Here is a 24,371-nt window from a genome sequence, read left to right on the forward strand (position 1 = left end):
GCCTTTACAAGTACGACACAACATGTGGTTCATGCACGATGGAGCTCCTGCACATTTCAGTCGAAGTGTTCGTACGCTTCTCAACAACAGATTCGCTGACCGATGGATTGGTACAGGCGGACCAATTCCATGACCTCCTGACCTCAACCATCTTGACTTTCATTTATGGGGGCATTTGAAAGCTCTTGTCTACGCGACCCCGGTACCAAATGTAGAGACTCTTCTTGCTCGTATTGTGGACGGCTGTGATACAATACGCCATTCTCCAGGGCTGCATCAGCGCATCAGGGATTCCATGCGACGGAGGGTGGATGCATGTATCCTCGCTAACGGAGGACATTTTGAACATTTCCTGTAAGAAAGTGTTTGAAGTCACGCCGGTACGTTCTGTTGCTGAGTTTCCATTCCATGATTGATGTGATTTGTAGATAAGTAATAAAATGAGCTCTAACAGAGAAAGTAAGCGTTTCCAGACACATGTCCACATAACATATTTTCTTTCTTTGTGTGTGAGGAATGTTTCCTGAAAGTTTGGCCGTACCTTTTTGTAACACCCTGTATACATCGGATCCACTGTTCCAAGATGTCAGTCAGCAGGAGTACGCTAATCATGACGGCACATTACGCAGTCGAAAATTCTTTCTATAACAATGAATCATTCTGGCTGTATGCCAGAGAGACTTTTAAGCAGCATATTTGCCGGAAAAACCTACGAAGACACACCACTGGAAAACGCTGCACACCACACCATTCATGTTTCTGGGCAACATACACGATAAACATTCACAAAGTAAGGCCCAACTTCACATGTGCAACATCCGAAATATTTTCAAAGATGTTGCTGTGGTAATTCTGTCAGGCTACCGATACTATGAGAGCGTATGAGCGTAGCTAAATATCTCATTGCTAGTGCAATGCAATTAATTTGAAAATCGAAAAGAGAAGTAGTATTATTTACAGTTGTTTCTATTACGCTGTCTATCTTAGTGCAACAGACAAATAACGAATGCAAAACGAGGCCCCAGCAAGAAAATAACAAAGCCGGTAACAACCATTCTTTCGGGTGGCTGCTGTTTCAAATACAATGTTATATTATTCCGTTAAACTCCCTTTACATCTACAGTAGTTTTGTCTGCTGAATTAGAAATCTGTACAGGCTTATAGCTGCATGGACAGATACAAGAGATCTTTTCATTCACTATCATCGCCTGAGGTACAACAATGATCTCATTTCTGGGACAAATGCATGTGCAAAAATTGATGCCTGTAGTGTCCTACAGTATTTCAAGGGCAACTGAACCAAATGCCACGTTGCTTTGGCATATAATTGTTATATTACTCAGTTATGGCGACCTGAAGCAGCACCATCTTCATTTACATCTACACACATAACTACGCAAAACATTGGTCGGTGTGTGGCGGAGGGTACCGTGTGCAACAACACGTAGTTTCCTTTCCTGTTCCACTCGCAGACAGAGCGACGGAACAACGACTATCTGTATGTCTCCGTTTAAGCCGTAACTTTTCGTATCTGATATTCGTGGTCCCTACACGAAATATGATGGCGGCAGCAGGGTCGTTCTGTAATCAGCTTCAAATTCCGGTTCTCTAAACTTTCTCAGTAGTGTTCTTCGAAATAAATGTCTTCTTACCTCCAGGTATTCCCACTTCAGCTCCCGAAGCGTACCCGTAGCCCTTGCATGCTAATCGAACCCACTGGCAACAAGTCTAGCAGCTCATTTCTGAGTTCAATCTGTCATGGTACGAATCCCAAACACTCGAGCAGTACTCAAGAACAGGTTGTACTAGCGTGCTATATACGGTCTCCTTTACAGATTAACCACACCTTCCTAAAATTCTCCAAATACACCGATCGTTCGCCTTTCCTAACACAATTCGCTCGTTCCATTTCGTATCACTCCGCAGCGTTACGCCCAGATATTTAAACGATGTAACTGTATCAAGCAGGACGCTACTAAAGTTGTATCCGAACATAAATGGTTTGTTTTTCCTACTCATCCGCATAAACTTAGATTTTTTCTATTTTAAAAGCCAGCTGTTATTCATCACACGAACTAGAAACATTGTCTATGTAGAAAATAGCACGCTCCTTTCACACTTTGCTGGGACAATCTTGATGTTACCTGTCTTCGATGAACACTCGCCATCGAGGTCAACATACTGGGTCCTATTACTTAAGAAGTCTTCGAGCCAGTCACATACCTGGGAGCCTATTCCGAGTAAATGTAACTTCGTTAACTGTCTGCAGGGGAGTACTGTGTCGAATCCGTTTCGGAAATCTAAAAATATGGAAGCTGCCTGTTGCCCTTCACCCACAATTCGCAGTGCATCATGTGAAAAAAGAGCAAGCTAGATTTCGCATGTGCGATGCTTTTTGAAGTCGTTCTGATTCGTAGACATGAGCTTTTCTGTCTCTAGGAAATTCATTATATTGGAACTCAGAATATTCTGAAGAATTCTGCAGCACACCGATGTTAAGGATATTGGTCTGTAATTTTGCGGGTCCGATCTTTTACCCTTGTTCTATACAGGAGTCACTTGTGCCTATTTTTCAGTTGCTTGGCACTTTGCACTGGTCGAAATATTCGTGATAAATGCAAATTAAGTAAGGGGCCAATGACGTAGAGTACTTTTCTTTACCTTGTAATTTAAAAGTTCGGACTTTCTTTTGCTATCTTCTACTGCTAAACCAGACTGGTCAACAAGCAATTGGATGGAACCCCTAGAGTTCCTTAGAGATTTTACACAAGGCCAAAATTTTTTCGGGTTCTCCCCCGGATGTTTAGTCAAGGTATGGTAGTGGTAGCTGTTGTATGCTTCATGTACAGAGCTCTTTCGCAGACGCTAGAATCTCTACTAATCTTTGCCTGTCGTCATTTCTGCGCCCTCCTTTGAACCGAGAGTGCAACAGCCATAGCTTCCTCAGCATTTTTCTAATTTCGTTATTGAATCACGGTTGGTCTTTTCCGTCCTTATACCACTTACTGAACACACACTTGTCAACAAAACGAAATAAAATCTGTATTAACTTCTCCCATAATGTCTCTGTGTCCATCTTTCTGAAACTAAATTATTGCAGTTGATTGTCAAAGTCAGATGCTAGCAACTGCTTATCTGCCCTTTCTAGCAGAAAAACTCTCCTAAACGTTTTGACTGAATTTTTTGACTTTCCTAACTATAGTCGCTCTGATGATATCATGAACACTAATCCCCGACTCTATACTGACACCATCGATAAGGTCCGGCCTGTTCGTAGATAAAGGTTCCAGGATACTTCCACTGCGTGTGGGCTGCCGAACTAGCTGCTCAAGACAGGTTTTGGAAAACGTTTTGAAAAGTACTTCACAAAACCGTCGATCCTTGCCCCCTCCAATGAATCCATACACGTTCCAGTCTATACTCAGTAGGTTAAGGTCACCAACAGCTTGTACTGCATGATCTGGGTATTTATGCACACCTGACCAGAGAATTCCTTTGAATGATTCTAGAACTGTCACAGTGGATTTCCGATGTAAGTTCTTACTACTCTAGAACTTCCGTTGTTATTCTGGTAGCCTCAGTAGATCAAACATAAGAACAAAGTCACCAGTCTCTTCGTTTCCGCCGTCTACAGTGCTCATGACGTATCTGAGTTCCGTCACATTATTGTGTTCTCATTCCTGGTGTAGCTCTTTCGAATTTCTATATTTTGTATTGTGATTACCCATTTCAGAGATGACCATTCCTGTCCAACTGAACTGCACACTATAGCATTAATCAGAGTGATGCCTGATTTTATTGTGTTTTTAATTGGGCCTGATAACATTTGAGATAAATTATTTCTTTTTTTAATTAAATGTTGTGGAGAACAGACCACGTAATCAACACAAACCCAGGCGCCCGTCGCTACGCTACAGTTTCCATGAACAGATTTCCATATGAATTATAATCTTCCAGAGGGGGAAAAAGAAACTGCAGAGCATTTCCTGAGTTAACGCCGTCCCCAAAGAATTTGTTTTGTTGTGTAGATAATGTAAATGACAATCTCGATAAATCTTATGTAAGATCCGTCCCTAAATTTTCAGCACTAACCTGGCACCCTTGCGAATACTTAAACTATGCTGATTACCTAATTCAGCCCTAGTATTCTAATTTTTATAGGGGTATTGAAACATGCTTGACATAACATTCATCTTTTATAATACCGGGTGTTTGACAATGTTTTAACGATTCCAAATTTGAAAAACGCGCGCTAAAAAACACAATACAGCGATGGTGGCGCCGACTATTAGTAGTGCTGAGTGTCCAAAAATGGTTCAAATGGCTCTGCGCACTATGGGACTTAAAACCTAAGGTCATCAGTCCCCTAGAACTTAGAACTACTTAAACCTACGGACATCACACACATCCATGCCCAAGGCAGGATTCTAACCTGCGACCGTAGCGGTCTCGCAGTTCCATACTGAAGCGCCTAGAACCGCTCGGCCACACCGGCCGGTCTGAGTGTCCAATTTAGTCCCATATACAGTAGAGTTATCATGTCGTACTGGTCGAATCAATATTGTGTGTTCGCGGTGGACTGCTATTTTCGCTACGGCGAATCAGTCGTGTGCGTTCAGGAGTCTTTCATAAGCATTTCAAAATTCAGCCACGATGTCCAATTCCTGATCCTCGAACAATATTGGGTAGGTTAAAAAACTTCCGTGCAACTGCCAGTTCACCGAATCGAAAGTCAACCATACCTCGGAAAACTGTCCGCACTCCCGAGAACAGGCCTCACTCGCCAGATTTAACCGCGTCAGACTTTTGATAATGGGCTTATATGAAGGCGAGACTGTACTGCAACCGGCCGATAAGCTTGCTACAATCAAAAAATATAATTTGGAATGAAATTTCCAGAATTTCTCCAGCAGTTTCGAAAGATGTGCTCAAGAACTGTTTGGAACACGTCGACCATTGTACAGCCGCCAATGGTAGTCATCTGTCCGTTGTAGTATTTCGTAATAAACTTCAATAACTATTGTAACTTAATGTAAAGGTTTTTTTTAAATTACCACTACCAGTCACAAACTTTGTCAACTATGGTATTTCTTATTTATTTAGCGATATGTTTCAAGGGTTATACCTCATCTTCACGCTAAATGGCATTACAAAAATAACTTTGCAATAAGGTTATGCTGATATTACATAGTCTTTTGGTAAATTCTGTGATCATCCTGTGGAAGAAGAGAAAACTTAGTAAGAGGCGATGTCACTTTCGAAGTTGGACTGATGTTGGCACGAAAATGTTTTGTAACGGTCACTCACTTTGTTCTTCTGGCGTGGCAGTCTCGTTGTGATGCGCTGGGGTGTTTCCATTTCCGGTTCTCTCTTGGTCACTGCTCACAAATTGTCACTAACGTAGAATTAGCTTGGAAACACAATCACAAACAGCTCTGTAGTGCAGTGGACAATATGGCGGTCAAAATACATCTGGGTTCGATTTGATTATCGATTTGTCGATCTATGTGGTGTCAGATGTTAACATGTCTTCTGCGCGTCTTGTTATCGTATTACACAGGTAGGTTGACGAAATACACTACAAGTTGAGCACCTGTTACAATATTATTGAACACATATTAATATAAACAATTCATTTTACTTATTTATAAGCTATTGCTGGCGCTAGAGGCAAACAACTGTCATGTTATGTATCTTGTATTCTAGGAGTACTGTAATGAAACTGGAAAAGAAATGTGAATTTTTAAAGTCTGTCATTTCATTCAGGATCTCGTTATTCTCTTTGTGGCCATGGGTGAATACTTGCATTTCTTCCATGATGTCCATTTTCCTTCTCTTTTCTAAATTATTTAGTACTTTCAGATCGTTGTCTATCGTAACACTTTGTGCTGATTCGTTTAGATGTTTCGCTATAGCTGATTTATTCGGTTTGCCAAGTCTAAAACAGTCAATGTGTTCCTTAAAGCGGGTTTTAAAATTTCTTCCCATTTGGCCAATGCAATATTTGTTGCAATGACTGCGTGTACATGATTGCTGGCAGGGGTGGTCCGGGAATGTATGGTCGCAAAGAGACAGGGATCCACATGACCACGTGGCACTACCGAGAGGGAACACCATCGTGCACGCCCTATGGGTCCGGCGCATCATACTGCATCTGCAGCAGAAATTTGAGCGGTAGTTGGCACGGCACCGTTTCTCTCTCTCTCTCTCCTTTTCTTTTTTACGTCATCAGTCTTCTGACTCTATTCATGCAGCCCGCCACGAATTTCTCTCCTGTGCCAAGCTCTTCATCTCAGGGTAAGACTTGCAACAACCTACGTTTTAATTATTTGCCGGATGCAATCCAGTCCCTGTGTTTCTCTACAGTTTTTGCCCTCTACAGCTCCTAGTACCATGGAAGTCATTCCCTAATGTCCTAACAGATGTCCTATCACACTGATTTCTCCGAATCAGTGTTTTTCACATATACCTTTCCTTTCCGATTCTGCGCAGAACCTCCTCATTCCTTGCCTTCCCTGCCTTATCAGTCCACCTCATTTTCAAACATTCTTCTGTAGCACCACATGAATCCTTCGTTTCTCTTCTGTTCAGGTTTTCCCAGAGTTCATGTGTCCCTACCATACAGCGCTGTGATCCAAACGTATATTCTCAGGAATTTCTTCCTCAAATTAAGTCCTATGTTTTATACCGCCTATGTTTCATACCAGTAGACTTCTCAAGGCCAGAAATGCCTTTTTGCCAGTGCTATTCCACTTTTTAATGTCCTCCCAGCTCTGTCCGTAATTGGTTATTTTACTGCCTATGTAACAGAATTCCTGAACTTCATCAACTTTGTGACCATCGATCTTGATGTTAAGTTTCTCGCTGTTCTCTTTCCTGGTACTTCTCATTGCTTTCGTCTTTCTTCGATTTACTCACAATTCATATTCTGTACTCATAAGAGTGTCCATTGCATTCAGCAGATCGTGTAAATACTCTTCAATTTCACTCAGGATAGCAATGTCATCAGCGAATCGTATCTTTGATACCTTTGCACCTTAAATATTAATTTCACTTCTGAAACCTTTTTTTATTTCCGTCATTGCTCATACTATGTATAAACTGAACAGTACGGGCGAAAGACTACATCCCTGTCTTACATCCTTTTTAATACGGGCATTTCGTTCTTGGTCGTTCACTCTTATTATTCAGTCTTGATTCTTGTACATACTGTATATTATCCGTCTCTCCCTATAGCTTACCCCAACTTTTCACAGAATTTCGAACATCTTGCATTATTTAATGCTGTCGAACGCTTTTTCAAGATCGACAAATCCTATGAACGTATCTTGATTTTTCTTTAGTCTTGCTTTTATTATCATCCGCAACGTCAGAATTGCCTCTCTGGTGCCTTTACCTTTCCTAAAGACAAACTGATGGTCATCTAAAGCATCCTCAATTTTCCTTTTCCACTCTTCTGCATATTATTTTTGTCAGCAACTTGGATGCATGAGCTGTTAAGCTGATTGTGCGACAATTCTCGCAGTTGTCAGCTCTTGCAGTCTTCGGAATTCTGTGGATGATATTTCTCAGAAAATCAGATACTATATTGCCTGGCTCATATACTTTACACACCAACGTGAGTAATCGTTTTGTTGCCACTTCCACTAATTATTTTAGAAATTCTGATGGAATGTTCTGCCTTCTTTGATTTTGAGTTCTCCAAACCTCTCATAAATTCTGATACTGGATCCTCTATCTCTTCCAAATCAACTCCTGTTTTTGCTTCTGTCACATCAGAAAAATCTTCCCCTAATAGAGGCCTTCAATGTACTCTTTCCACCTATCCGCTCTTTCCCCTACATCTAGTAATGGAATTCCTTTTGCACTCTTAATGTTACCATACTTGCTTTTAATTTCCGCGAAGGTTCATTTGACTTCCGTATATGCTCATTCAGTTCTTCCGACTATCAATTCTTTTTTTCATTTATTCAAATTTTTCATGTAGCCATTTCGTCTTAGCTTTCTTGCACTTCCTACTTATTTAATTCCTCAGCGACTTGCATTTCTGTATTCTGAATTTCACTGAACATTTTTGTACTTCCTTCTTTCAGTGATCAGTTGAAGTATTTCTTCTGTTATCCATGGTTTCTTTGCAGTTACCTTGTTTGCACCTATGTCTTTCTTTCCAGATCTGTGATTGCCCTTTTTAGAGATGTCCATTCCTCTTCAACTGTACTGCCTACTGGACTACTCTTTGTTGCTTTATACACAGCCTTAGGGAGCTTCAAGTTTCGAGATAGAAGGCTGTATCGTGAGTGCGATAAAACCGCACCACACTAAATCTTTCAATGCAAAGTGTTGCATATCAAACGATACAGAATATTAGTCATCAAGTCCTGAAGAGACTTCTTCTAATAAATAACTAGTAAAGGGCCTCCTAGTGATCTTTAAGGCTACTGGTTGGCCTTACTATAATCACAGGGAGTGAAACCGTACGATAAAGCCTGTTGTGGTGAACGCAACATTGCGCTAGATCTGCTGTTGTTTTTATCTTCCTGCTCAATACAAATCGAATCAAATCCACCGAAGGACAGAAACATCGTGCATTCTGCTATAAAGAATTATTAAGACACTTCAAAAACGGTGAGTTAGGAAGTGAATTTCTTTACAGCAGGATAAGAATTCACGTCGGTAGTGCGAAAACATCTGCTGTACCCGAACTACCATACAATTGTCTCCCTGTCAATGACAATTGATACAGCTACCCTTGAGGCGAATACATAGGACGGTGCACCGAAACTGGTAGGTCGAAAGGCAATTGTTGTGTCTAGACAAGACAGCCTAGACACAATGAGAGGAAGCCGAAAGGCACGCGCTAAGCTAAAGCAGGATGGCGTGAGGTCTGAAACAGGATACGTAATGAATGCTATAAAGAAAAGTACGTAGCTTCTGGAATACTTAACTTTAATCCGTCCTTTTGGTACATCTGGAGATTGTGGCGATACAAGTGAGACTCTTTAGCTACATGCAATGTTACTAATGGCGCCTTGCTAGGTCGTAGCCATTGACTTAGCTGAAGGCTATTCTAACTATTGGCTCGGCTAATGAGCAATGCTTCGTCCATGTAGTCGCTAGCAAAGTCGTCCGTACAACTGGGGCGAGTGCTCGTCAGTCTCTCGAGACCAGCCCTGTGGTGGCGCTCGGTCTGCGATCCCTGACAGTGGCGACACGTGGGTCCGACATGTACTAATGGACCGCGGCCGATTTAAAGCTACCACCTGGCAAGTGTGGTGTCTGGCGGTGACACCACAGCAATACTTGAACGCAGTAGCAGACACACGTCACTATTCAGGCAAGTACTGGTTTTGCATACAACATCACGATGGACGTAGTCGCTCTGAGAAAAACTAACGTTGACAGTTTGCGGTCACTATGACACAGGTCCATCACCGGCTGTGATGTACCGGCGTGCCATTCGGTACACAACACAAGGACCTCTCGTTCACATAGCCAGCAATTTGGACAACAGGAGCAATATATCTGATGTGTTTTTCAATAAGACAAAGCAAGACCATATGTTACCCATGCTGTTCTCACCTACCTCTCTGGTTTTCTCCCGCTGCCTTGACCAGCATGTTCTCCAGATATCTCATGTACTGAAAACATCAGTTTAAAAGTGCATTGAGAGACTCCCAGGCCACCACCGGCTATGAATAACTAACGATTGCGTGTCATTATTGCTCAGTTCGAATCGTTGCACAGTCGGCATACACCATATGCGGATGCTCTGTGTAACCTTTATACCTCCAAATCACCTAAGAATGTAATGATGTGCTCATGTAAGAAAAACTTCGTTATCTGCTTTTCTTCCTGCTGTCATATTATTTTAATGGTCAGCAGTGTAGTTTGCTTGGTTTCTTCTTCTTGCTACTATCTCAGTACTAAAGGGCTGGTTAGAAACTATCGCCAATGTTGAAATGTATTATCGCTAAATGCATCACCACTTCACAATTATAGCACTCGTTAAACAGAAAAACATTACAGAAACTCTAAACTTAGCGCCGACTTCAAGGCCAGCTGCTTGTGACAGTTTCCGCAACGAAACTTTGTCTGAAAACCTGGCAGAAAATCAAAGAGATTCTGGTGTATGTAACGTATGCTGTCGGCATGACGCAATCAATGATCTTTCTGCGCGGTAGCAATGGAAATAGAATCGATGACAGTGCTGTTAAAATATAGTTACTAAGCACAGATTTGAGAAATTCCTTTACCAAGGAAGACAGAGTAAATATTTCAAAATTAGAATCAAGAGCAGCTGCCAGTATCAGTAACTTACGAATAGCGAAGTAACTTAAATCACATAATAAAAGGAAGTCTTCCGGTTCAGACCGTATGCCAGTTACGTTCCTTCCGGAGTATGCTGATGCATATAGCCCAATACAACCGCTCGCTCGACATAAGATCCGTACCCAAGAACAGGAAGGTCGCAAGGTCATACCAAAACCCACAAAATTCCAGGCCCATATCATTAACGTCGATCTTCAGCAAGATTATGTTCGAACATTATGAATTAGTCGAAGAGAATGGTCTACTGACACAAGTCAACACAGATTTACAAAACATCGTTCTTGTGAAACTCAACAAGTTCTTTACCCACACGAATTGCTGAGCCTCACTGTCGAAGAAATTCCAAACTGATTTCGTATTTCTAAAAGGCCTCCAAAGGCTTCCTAATGCTTTTGACCCAGTACCTCACAAGCGGTTTCTAATCAAATTGCCTGCTTCTAGAATATCGTCTCAGTTATGTGACTGGATTCGTGTTTTCCTGTCAGAGAGCTCTCAGTTCTTAGTAATTGACGGAAAGTCATCAAGTTACACGAAACTGATTTCTGGCGTTTCCGAAGGTACTGTTATTGGCCATCTGTTGTTTCTTATCTATATGAACGATTAAGGAGACAATCTCAGGATCCATCTTAGGTTGCAGATGATGCTGTCATTTATCGTCTTGTAAAGTCACCAGAAGGTAAAAACCAATTGAAAAATTGTTTAGAAATGTTATCAGTTTATGTATGAGCCTAAATAATGAAAAGTGTAAGGTCAACCACATGAGTGCTAAAAGGGAGTCCGATAAACTGCGGTTACGCGATAAATAAGTCAAATTTAAAGGCCATAAATTCAACAGACTACCTATGAATCAAATTACGAATAACTTAAATTGGAATGAACAAATAAAAAATATTTTGGGGAAGATGAAACGAAGATTGTGTTTTCTTGGCAGAACACTTAGAAGATGGAACAAATGTAATAAAGAGACTGCCTACACTAGGCTTGTCAGATATGATTAACGGAGTACATCGAGAAAGTTCAAAGAAGAGCAGCACGTTTCGTATTACGGGGAAATAGGGGAGAGAATGTCGTGGACATGATACAGGATTTGGGGTGGACATCCTTAAAACAAATGCGTTTCTCGTTGCGGCGGGAACTCCTTGCCAAATTTCAATCTCGAACTTTCTCCTCCAAATGCGAAAATATTTTGTTGACTCCGATCTACATAGGGAGAACGATCATCGTAATTAAATGAGGCTAATCAGTCCTTGTACGGAGAGATATAGGTGTCCTTTTCTGCCGCGTGCTGTTCGAGAGTGGAATGCTAGAGAATTATTGTGAAGGTGGTTCATCGAAGCAGGCACTTAAGTGTGACATGCGGCGTATCCATGTAGATGTAGATGTACTTCGGAACTTCAGGATTAGGTTACTCTGACAACCTCGCAGCTCAGCTGTAGAACGTTTTTCAACTATGAGCGATGCCCTACTTCTTGCTTGGGAAGTTGGACGTATGCAGCGCCGTGTCAGAGTAATATATGTAGGTCGCTGTGAGTTTCGCTGATTCTCAGAGTTCATACACACAGCAGCTACAAAGCACATGCCAGAGGTGCAAGTGTGTTCGTGTCATGCGGCCAGCAAACAAAGCTGAAATTCATTTTACTCTTTCGTTTAGAGATATTCAGTGGCCTTTTTGTTTAACATGCTTCTTCTGCTGAGTCTAAATTGCAACCAGACATTATATATGCCCCTCACTTTCTCTTTCAAAACTTATTTCTAATATTTCTGTTCTTTTCATCAGTGCGTAGTGTTGCAGTAACAATTACTATCAAAATAAAGCTCTACGGTCTCCATTCGTCGTCTTGGAAGCTCGTTCGCGATCATTACTTATGGTCTCTATATTTTAGGTATACCTACTGTACCGTATTGCTATCAACACATGTAACAAAATTCGGCAAAAAATGTGTGCGTTTCACATCTCCGCTCTCTAAAAAAATGGCTCTGAGCACTATGGGACTTAACTTCTAAGGTCATCAGTCCCCTAGAACTTAGAGCTACTTATACCTAACTAACCTAAGGACATCACACACATCCATGCCCGAGGCAGGATTCGAACCTGCGACCGTAGCAGTTGCGCGGTTTCAGACTGTAGCGCCTAGAACCGCTCGTCCACCTAGGCTGGCTCTCCGCTCTCTGATTACAGGATATGTGGTTTATTTGTGTTTAGATAACACAGCGAAGTTTGAAATAAATCGTGTAACAGGGTAACAGACCTTTCATTATAACCTGTCGCACTTACGTTCAGTATTTCTCATTTAGTAGTAACATGCTTCGGTTCCTCAGTTACTAACTTTCTCACAAACACCCCACTAGAGTTGAAACCCTTTGCGCATACTCTTCTAGAGCAAAGCAGACTGTATTTAAACCAATTGATGTGCATCACTTGTGAAAGTCTGAGCACAATCTACCTCCAACACCGATCCATGTGGCGCTGTCTCCACATGCCATTTAGAGGAATGATAGCTAAAAGCATTTGTTAAGGTGAGTGTTTCAGTAGAGTTCGGATGCGTACTCGGGTGGCCAGCTGATCGGGGTGACTGTTCACGGTATTCATGAGGCTTCATACGTATATCGGGTAGGTAAAGGTTTCGATGACGAGTACCTACATATTAGACACTATCATCGTCACCATAATCGTCTCCAATTCCGTATTGCTGGCGCCTCTGTACCAACATGTTCCACCTTCTCTCGATGTCTCATCCGATGGAAACTTCAAAAGGCTTTTTCTTCTTCCTGACTCACAAATACAAATAGGCATCTACCCATATTTTCTCTAGATCGATAGACTTCTTAGCCTTTCCTAGTGTCTTGACCAAATCTCGATTCTTCTCCTTTCAGTCTCCCATTAAACATTACACTTTTCAGCCCAGGATCTTCCCCCACTGTCAGACATAGTGACCGCTCTTCTTGTTTTACACTATCGCTCTTCATCTTTTTCCTCCATATTACTGCAGATATTTCATGTGACCTTCAGTACATTTCCTATTTGATTCATTCCTATGTGACATATGTTCCTGTATTCCTGTCTTTTCCTTTTACATCTTTCTTTCATCGAGCAACTGAATTATTTCTTCTGTTAGCCAATTTTTATCAGAGATACCTTTCTTGAATCTGAATTTCTCTACCCAACTTCCGTGCCTGCCTATTATATAACTGTCCATTCCGCCTCATCCAAACTGCCTACTGTTGACCCACAGCATTAGAGAACTTGATTTGCAACTTATATTTCCCGTGTACTCTCGTATCCCAATTATTTCGACACTGTTTCTTCCAGGTCATTCTTCTAAACCTAAGTCGACGTTTCATTCGATAATTGTGACCTGGGTCTGTATTTGCTCCGGAGTACGCCTTACAATGGCTGTCTGATATTTGCTCCGATTCTAATAGTGCCCTACAATCTTTGCATTACATGCTTTCACCAGAGAAAATGGTCCAGCTCTCATTTACCTACCGCAAGTCCTACTGTGGCAGGAGAAAGAGCTATCATCCTGGTAGGTGTCAGGGCACGTGGGATTCTGTGGCAATGAACGTGCAGACAAAGGTGGCAACGAGCAACGAGGCTTGCAACATAATGTTACACACTGCATCGACAAGTATGCTGACCCATACACATATGAGAGCTAGACCATTTTCTCTGGTGAAAGTATGTAATGTAAATATTGTAGGGCACTAATGGAATCGGAGCAAGTATCAGACAGCCAATGTAAGGCTCCGACGAAGCCAGCTATCCGTTCGTGGCATTCCTCATGCCGGTCATTTCGGCGGGATGAAGTGCCCCTGACCTGCCTCCGAATCGGGCATGGTATCCTAATGGATGGCTTTTTCCTCCTCCAAGAGGACCCTCCCTCCACCCCCCCCCCCCCCGCCCCCGTCTTCCCGTCTTCTGAGCTTGTGAGCTTTGACGCGAGGAGCAAACCACGGTACACTACATTTCAACTAAGTGCATTTTTTGTGACAAGGGCAGAAGCAAATTCACTTGGCATCTGCCCTCTATTTATCTGATGACTGGATGAGTGTTGTCAAGCTTTTAATACACCGTGACGTGTCTGGGCTCTGGTCTAACCTCTTAACCTGGAGATTTTAGTGTTTTTCATAGTAGTTAACTTTGATTTCAGCGATCAGTCTTCCTCAGATACCTGCTACCTTCTTTTAACTATTTCTTTTCCTTTTCCCCTTTTTACTTTGTACTAGATATGACGAAGTGAGTTTCTCTGTTTTGTTCGTGTGAATTATATATTTTTATTCGCAGTACCCATTTTAATAATTTTGCGAACTTCATCGAAACTCGTCTAAACTCTTATTCTAATACGTGCGCTAAGAACATTACTGTCGTGCTCCTTACCACCGTATCATCATCATCATCATCAAGTTTATCATCAGAAACTCTGTTTCCTCTTATGTAGTCCATCTGGAATCTTCTTAGGTTTCATGGCCGTTTCCTATTATACCTCCCCCTCTTCTGATTTTTGAGTAGTGCATTTGCTGTTATATTTACTGCAGAACTCTGAATGTATTCCTCCTCGCATGCTCCTACTGCCAAGCCCACGTTCTCCGGTAGATCTACAGTAACTTCTCCCTACTGCAGCGATCGAGTCACCTACTAGAAGCAATAAAAAGTTTCCATTCGAGAGCGTAGCTGCAACGTATGTGCAATCCACCACGGCTCCTACGCTGGTGTATAAGCACTAACATGTAGGCAAGGGATTAATGTTGCAGTCCTGTCTTTCCGACGTGCTTGCAGTAAATGCAGAAACATGAACTACGGCAACGTTATTACCAAATGGGTCCTAAAGTGTCAACTTGATGTTCATTCCTTTCTTGGTTGCCGAACCCCAAATGCAGGCAGACATCCATCAGTGAATGAAGAATGTGTATGGGTCAGCATACCTGTCGAAAACCATCATTGTGAAATGGTGGGGCAAGTTCCCTGATGGTCACGATTTGACCCAAGGCGTCTCCATATCTCAAATGTAATAATGCAGAAATTACGACGCCTCAAGTGGGAGACATTTGAGCACCCGATCGACAGTGCTGATATCTACGAGGTGCGGCTAGAAAAAAACCGGACTGATGCTGGAAAAAACATTTATTTACAATTATTTACAATTTCATGTTATCTCCTTCAACGTACTCTCCTCCTCGGTCTCTACACCGCTCCATACGAATTTTCCACTGTTCATAGCAATGCTGCAGATCATTTGCGATAAGTCCATACATTACTTCCGTCGCTTTTTCTTTTACTGCTTCAACAGTCTCAAATCTAGTTCCTTTCAAAGCTGACTTGACTTTAGGGAAAAGAAAAAAGTCACAGGGGGCCAAATCAGATGAGTCGGGTGGATGATCTAAGATGGGAATGTTGTGTTTTGCCAAAAACGTCTTCACTGACAACGCACTGTGAGCTGGGGCATTGTCTTGGTGAAGGATCCATGACTTTTTTCTCCACAAATCGTTCCGTTTTCTCCGTACTCGCTCACGTAGGGTAGCCAGGACGCTAATGTAGTAATGCTGATTCACTGTTTGTCCCTCTGGTACCCAATCAATGTGCACAATCCCTTTGATGTCAAAAAAAACAATCATCATTGCCTTGAATTTCGATTTTGACATTCGTGCTTTTTTTTGTCGTGGAGAACCAGGAGATTTCCAATGCATGGATTGGCGTTTAGTTTCGGGATCGTAAGTAAAATACCACGATTCATCGCAAGTAATAACATTTTGTAAGAAGGTGGGATCACTTTCCATGTTTTCCAGGATGTCAGAACAAATCATTCTTCGGCGTTCCTTCTGTTCAATTGTGAGAGACTTTGGAACCATTTTTGAACACACTTTGTTCATGTTGAAACTTTCATGAAGAATCTGCCTAACACTTTCCTTGTCAACTCCTGTTAACTCAGACACTGCTCTGATTGTTAAACGGCGATCTTGTCGAACAAGTTTACCGATTTCTTCAATGTTTGCATCAGTTTTTGCTGACAATGGTCTGCCAGTGCGAGTGTCATCACTGGTGTCTTCGCGGCCATCTTTAAATCGTTTAAACCACTCAAACACTTGTGTTCGCGATAAACAATCATCGCCGTATACTTGTTGTAACATTACAAACGTTTCACTTGCAGATTTTCCTGGTTTGAAACAAAATTTGATGTTAATACGCTGTTCTTTCTGTACACTCAACATTTTCCGACGCACAGACAAAACGTCAACTACTTAAAACAGACGCCACGGGCAGACTGAGTGCAGGAGGCAGATGAAACTCGAGCAGTAGGCGGAGCGAGAGTCACCTGACAGGCCACGCGACTTCCAGCCTTATTGCATTCGTTCTATTGTTTCACCAGTACTAGTCCGGTTTTTTTCTAGCCACACCTCGTATCCGTGCGATTACCACGCCCTCGGTCTAAAATGGCCCTTGAGGGTGTACGATTCTTGTTGGACGACGAGGTGCAGCAGGCTGTTATGGACACCTTCACGCAGCAGGACTCGTTGTTTACCAAACTTGTACCTTCAGTCTGCTGCGTCGTTGGGATCATTATCTCAATACTCAAGGCGAATCTGCTTCACTGATATACTGATTCTGGACTGTACGGCCTTCGAACGGAAACTGTTTAATTGGCCTAATTTAAGAATTACATTTCAATCCTCCTTCACATACAAAACTAGACACTGAAGAAATGAAATGACCGTGTGGAACTAATGGCTCGAGGCCACATCTGGGAAAGATGGGCCACAGGGTTGCAGGTCTTATTTTAGGTGATGGCACATCGGGAGACTTGCGTGTCGGTGATAACGAGAGGATGAGGTGGACACCACAACACCAGTCTACGAGCAGAGGAAATCTCTGACCCGACAGGGAATCGACCTCGGAACCACTGCTTGGAAGGCAAACACGTTACCACTCAGCTAAGAAGGTAGACAGACACTGCAGAGTAAGCTAAGGAAGCAGTTCACTACTGATGAAAACCATTAGTAGAGACGCAGTTAAGAGGAATTCCAATAGCTGCCTTTGTGGCCTATGAATGTCACAATCAAAAAAGTAGCTTTAGCCATTACAAAAAGTAACTCTTCAATTCAATTAAAGCGCTGGAGCATAATCTACATAACATTTTGAAAAGTTTGTCCATATCAGAATGATTGTAGTGCACGTAAAACCGTCAATGTCAGAATAATGTTGGTAGGGAATTTCTCCGAGGCCGGTTGCTCCAAACTACGCTAGCTCCTGCCCTTCCCTCAATGCAGCAGTATAGCAGCAGCGATACGCCTCCGAGCAGACCCCACCGCTACCTCTGACACACGAACACACACACACACTCACACACACACACATACGCCATTACTTGCCCCCGCCCAACGGAAATCCATCTCGCCCGCTCATGTTTTATTCGTCGGCTGGCGTTGTCGTATTAGCCCACGGACTCCTTGCCTTGGCCCTCTCTCCCCCTCCCGCTATCTGCACCCCCGCCCCCACCCTCTCTCGATTCTCTCTCTATTTAAATATCTATATTCCTCGGCGGGATCTGCCGGAGGCTTACACGCCCATCTGGAATTCAATTTTCGTCAGCGCTATGTGTGACAAGGGTGCGGCGGCTGGGATTGGAGCAGTGCAGGGGTTTACGGCCGGAGCGGCGCGGGTGCGGGGTAATTCCGGCGGTGGCTGCGAGCCGGCTGTTTGCTGCGTGGCCCCCGTACATCACACGGCCTGCTCCTCTTATTAGGACTCTCTCCTGGAGGACGGGAACTTACACGCTCCGAAACCTCCCTTTTTCTATAAATCACAACGACAGCGATGACACTTTCATTTCCAAAAGTCGTTTGTAATTCCACTTAAACTCCGATTTTAGAGCTAAAATTCAGATATAAAACGCGACAACACTTAGCTGCCGTGCTACGTACTGTTATAGAAAAAGTAATTACCAGAAAAACTTACGTACACTAGACGCACTCAGTAATCTGAGTCCTACATCAGCCTCAATAGCCATGAGCGACGGCGTCGCACTCGGAGGTAGTCTGTTAAAGAGTGTATATTATCAACCACAGAACTTGGGTGATAGATTTCCTGCATGTGTAGAGACAAGCTTAGTAACCACCAGACTATGCAACAGTGTCCTGGATCATACATCGAATCCGTACATAATATTTAAGGTGTGATGGCTTCTGATCATTATCACCGTGCTGAACAGTTTCCAGCCCCATGCTGGCTGTGTTTGGAACATACGCCTCGCCATCTAGTCCTGTTTTCGCACCATCTTTCTGTGATCAAACTGGTCCACTCTTCGCCTCATTTTTCAACACATTCCTCTACACTCTTCAGCCACCTATCAGTTGCTATTCTTGTTGGCTGTTTCCTTCGAATTCAAGTTTAATGTATCTTCTTGGAAACCCTCTTCTTTTCTATTCTCTTCAAATGCCCATATCATTTTAACCTTCAGTTTCTATCCTGTTCTGAAAGGGTTAACAGTCTCCATTACCGTTTCATTCCTCATTCTGTCTCTCCTTGTTACGCCTATGCCACTTCTGTAACTTCATCTTACGTCCCCGCAATCTCCTTGCACCTTTCTTTTTTTCCATTCCCTATGTTTCAGATGGAAAGGTTATTATTGTGATTTAATAACTTCCATATATTAGTCCTTTGATTCTTTGTAATACGTCTTTGATCCAAACAGGGCTAGCTCCTAACACTTTGTAGGTATTATTCTGCCTGTCTTCCTCTTTCGATGATCTAATTCTCATTTCTTCTATTTTCCTCTATCACATTTACCAAGTACCTCACACTGTTCACCTTCAGTTCTTCACATCCAATCCATGTTCCTTTAGTTGCTCTCTCTCTCTCCTTCTAGTTGTAACGTGATTCTTAAATTTTCTTACATTAAATTTCATTCCAAACTGTATCACAGTTTATTCCCAAGCATCCAGCTGTTCCTCCTCTTCCCGGTTTCTCCAGATGATCAAGCCACCCGCGGACACCTTTGCTTTCATCCGGTCTTTTCCTGTTTTTTCTGCAGTCTTAGCCAATGCCACAATGGAGAGGAGAGGTGACAACGCATTTCCCCGTTCCACACCACTCATTTCCTGGAAAGTATCCGTCTACTCATTTCCCACTTTCAAACAACTCAGATTCGCACAGTACATCTCCCCACTACGTTTGCTGTCTCTTTTTCCCACTTCCTTCTTTTCTATTGCTTCATGGACTTTTCTTCTAGAAATGCTATCAAATGACTTTTCGGTACTGAGAAGGGCTATCATAAGGTCTTCGCCGAATTCCCACTTTCACGCAGTTCGGACATCCACATCTCCTCCTCCCTCCTCGGCCCTTTCTCCACTCCACTCTTTTCTAGTGCTTTCCTGACCTTTCTCCTACATACACTACCGAATACCTTTACTGTATTGAGAAAGAGCATCACAAGGTCTTTCCCCATATTCATAGTGGTGCTCTACTAACATGAGGTTAACAGTTGACCTCCAAGGTCTGAAGCCATGCTGCTCCCCTCTCAATCTGTTCTCGACAATTGTTCCGATTCTGTTCTCCATAATCTCTCTTCGTACGCTCCCTTGTAGTATATACAATCCCTCCTACTCCTTTTCTTGAAAACACAGACTTTTAGTGCCCATTCCAATCTTCGGGATTCATTCCACTCCATTCTCATCACATGATACAGCCATTGTTTGCCTACCTCCCCTGCTGCCTTCACCATTTCGACAAAAATGACTTCGCCGTCGAAAAGGAGCTCTATCTTGAGCACTCCGCCTGGTTGCTCTTCAGTATCGATTTATTTAAACTGCAAAGATGAGTGCCATCAGACTATCTCTTACATATCAGGCATTCTACAAATTTTGCTGATCAAGCGCACGGACCGATTCCACCCGTCTCTGTGACGTCTTGCGTTCTCGTTACGAAGGATTGTCTGTGGTTGTCTCAGTAACTAGTGTTATCTGTAATGTTTGTAGACTAAGCTGTTCATTCGAAATACGCCATGATTTACGATGTTGTGGTTAGGGTGGAACCTGAGTGCGCAGTTTAAATTGTTGCTAGAGAAAGTAGTACGGAAGCGATTATACTTTTATTTTTTTCTCACAAATACTTGGCTATGACAAGTTCTTTGAGGGTGAGGTTATCCAGTAGCATAAATGCAAATGGTCGTGAATGTAATGAGTAGAGATGTTATTTATAATTTTGCGTTTTACGAATATTTGGCTGCATTTTCCAGCGTTGTCGGCGCACTTCCTGCATGAAATCGATTGTTCTTCTCGCGCTCTTGTTGTTATCGATGACACGCTCTTATTTATGGTTTCTGTTTTGGTGATGTAATTTGTTATAATGATTCAACGAAATGGGGTCGAGTCTTTGGTATTACTGGTTATTTATTTGTTTCTGGTTTTAGATCTGTTAATTTTCGTTTCTAGCGCGATTCAATTTTTCTTATTGTCTTTCAGTTTATTACATAGAGTTGTGTGTGTGTTATTTTTCGACTGTGTTGTTGTTTGTTTTGTCTGTCTCGTATCGCTTAGTTTGAGCTGCATAAACCAAGATAAAAATTGGATTACATTTGTGCGATTTTGCATATCTTCGTTTGGTCTGTGCTGGAGAAATTTGTGTGTAGCATTTTACGATTTCGGGGGCGGAGGAGACGAGTGCATAGTGTTGATGTCTTCGTTTCACTTATATACGTCAACAGAAAGTTTCGCTCTCTATTTTGTGTTTTATGTATATTTTGGTTTATTACAGAGGAATTCGTTTGAGGATTTTTATGTTGTTTTGATTGCTTTGGAGTGACTTCAGATTTATTAATCTTTCTTTAAGTTTGTTCCCGCCCAAAAGCTCCCTCCCCCACCCCATCTCCGCGATTCCCCCATAAATTTCAGTTTATTAGCTAACTTTCTTATATATTTGTTTTCGACCGTAATGTCATATCATCAGGTCGCCGAAGGGAATAACCAGCCTGTTACGAAATTTTATGTTATTGTCTTAGTAACTCTTGTGAACCATGCTCTTTACTCGCAATATGACGTTATGGGTCGAAGCAGACGAGTAGAAACGGACCTTGCTCTATTCCCTATTTTTTATTACATTCATTACGATAAGAAAGTTAGGGATATGCTATGTACCGGTTCTCTCCCTTTTCTCCCATCGGTATCATCACATAAACAGCTCGTCAAACTACATAACTGCTCTTTAGAATGACTTGCACACAACAGACATACTTGAGACAAGCTCCCGTGCTTCACGATGAGAACATTGGAGTGTATAGGGCCTTTAATAACTATCATTGTAACTGGACATATACCAGTATTCCTAATTACTACTCACAGTACAGGAAATCTCCTTACACTCTACCTGACACTCGACCTGACCAAACAGGACAAACACCCAGAGGGGGAGGAAGAAGCGGAATGAAAGATCATGATCTGAGAGCGTGTTACTGCAGTTATTACAAAATATAGTCAAATTTTCTATGAACTAGGTAGCGTAAGCCCGCTTATCAGTATGACTTTCCATGCTTGTGGCCTGGATTGGTGTAATGATGCGCTGGGTACGGGTGCCATAAAGCTGTTGTTTCCTCTCCTGGAGGAAGCTAGCCCACAACTATTCTAACTGGTCTAATGGCGACTGGGATAGGCATACGGTTGACGTCCGAGTTCAAGAACAGATATAGGGAACCTGATGACAACGAGAGTATTCCAACATCACGAAGGCAAGTCGTAGACAGACGTTCGATATGTGGAGGAGAATTATTCTGTAGAAAAATGGAACCACGCTACTGTTGCACGAGAGGTAACTGACTACAAAGCAGGATGTCCGCGACGTACCGTTGTGACAGATGATTTCCGTCAATTGCTACCAGCCGTGATATGAAGTCAAGCCGATGGCCGCGGTAGTACAGCGCTATGTGTAACACTGCTGTGACGCTCCAATACTGGAAGAATGTGACGTCTCCACACGTAGGCACGACACTCGATGACGCTGATCACCCAGGGTAGTGCAGAACCGCGATCCATCGCTAAACACAACAGGTCGCCATTCATCAACGCACCTCCTAGTCACGGTACTACTGCAAATGCACATCAAAAATGGTTAAAATGGCTCTGAGCAGTATGGGATTTAACATCTAAGGTCATCAGTCCCCTAGAACTTAGAAATACTTAAACCTAACTTACCTAAGGACATCACACACATCCATGCCCAAGGGAAGATTCGAATCTGCAACTGTAGCAGTCGCGCGGTTCCAGAATGAAGCACCTAAAACCGCTCGGCAACAGCGGCCGGACCAAATGCACTCGTTTGTATTGTAGCGTTAATGTGATTCTATGCATGATACGGTAATTCCCTATTCCGATTTTTGTTGCTATTAGACCACTGATGTGAGACTACAAAGAATACTGTACTGGGTGTGACATTTCGCAGTCAACGATTCCGCCCACGGTGGCCGACAGGTTCTAGGTGCTCCAGTCTGGAACCGCGCGACTGCTACGGTCGCAGGTTCGAATCCTGCCTCGGGCATGGATGTGTGTGATGTCTTTAGGTTAGTTAGGTTTAAGTAGTTCTAAGTTCTAGGGGACTGATGACCTCAGATGTTAAGTCCCATAGTGCTCAGAGCCATCTGAACCATTTTTTTTGTAGTGGGTGTGTTACTTCCTCTTGGGTGACTGCAATGTCGACTTCGACTGTGCTTAAAACCCGTGGCCTACGGGGGGGGGGGGGGGGGGGGGTGCGATTTCAGTCAGAGAGATAACTGCCCTATGTAAAAAAAAATAAAAATAAAAAAAACTGCCAACGGCCTCGTCAAAAGTGGCGGAGGAATGGACGGACGTTCAGAACACTCTCTTGCCTTCGGCTAGAAACTGCTCCATAAAGACGGAATAATAATCATTACGAGGCTGCAGAAGGCAAGATATTACAGACACGATTGTCTATCAACTGGACATGTGCCCTGTAATGGCCATGTCCACTGGCAAAAAATTCCGGAATACTTCCCCTTTCGGATCTCCGGGAGGGGACTGGCAGATGTAGCCCTAAAAATCCTTTAAGAGTTCCTTAGAAATCATTTATTTTCAAACCAATTTCATCTGCTATTTTAGCCCCTCAGTGGTTGAATTTCAAAAATGTTGAAACACGTGATTTTTATTTTCTGCCAGAGAAATCAAATACCAGTATTCGTAGTTCTAACTTCAAAATTCCGTTAACAGTGGCATAGTTACAAAACTCCTTTCATTCCCTATTCCCGCCCCTCCCCTCTAGATGCGATTTCAGACAGTCACTTCTTAGCGATGTCTACAGTATGAGACCCAGAACCTCTCCAAACTTCAAGTCTCTATACTTAACAGTGTGGGCTGGGTGATGATGAGTCTATGAATCAGTCTGACCCTGCTTCACCACTTAGAGGTGATATCCAAAACCAGTGAAACACACATTTTTTCATCTTTAACCGAGAAACCAAACACTAATTTCCAGAGATGTAACTTTAAAAATGCTTTCGCAAAGAGATATTATCACGAAACTTTTCACCCCTATTTGACCCCCTTAGGGGCTGAACTTCCAAAAACAGTAATATGCGTATATCTTGTTTGTAACTGAGGAGCGAAATAAAAAGTTTCATAGATTTAGCATCAAAAATGTTTGCACAATGAAATATTTCCATAAAAACTTTAATCCCTAGCATCACCCCTACAGGAACTGAAATTTCAAATACAGTGAAACACGTATTTTGTCATTTCTAACTGAGAAGTCAAATTAAATTTTTCTTCGAATCAGTTTTAAAAATCGTTTCACAATGAAACATTATCATAAGAAATCTCATCCCCTATTTCAAGCCTTAGTGGTTAATCTCCAAAAACATCGAAACACATATTTTTTATTTGTAACCAAGAAATCAAATACCAATAATCGCAGATATAGCTTTAAAAATACTTCAGCAGTTCTTTAATAATGACGTATTTCATAAAAAAGCTTTCACTCTCTATTTCACCCCCAGACACTTAAATTTACAAAACTGCTGAAACAATATCTCTTTACATGAAAGGGA

This window comes from Schistocerca serialis, chromosome 7 (assembly GCF_023864345.2).
Source record: "Schistocerca serialis cubense isolate TAMUIC-IGC-003099 chromosome 7, iqSchSeri2.2, whole genome shotgun sequence".
NCBI classification, from domain to species: domain Eukaryota; kingdom Metazoa; phylum Arthropoda; class Insecta; order Orthoptera; family Acrididae; genus Schistocerca; species Schistocerca serialis.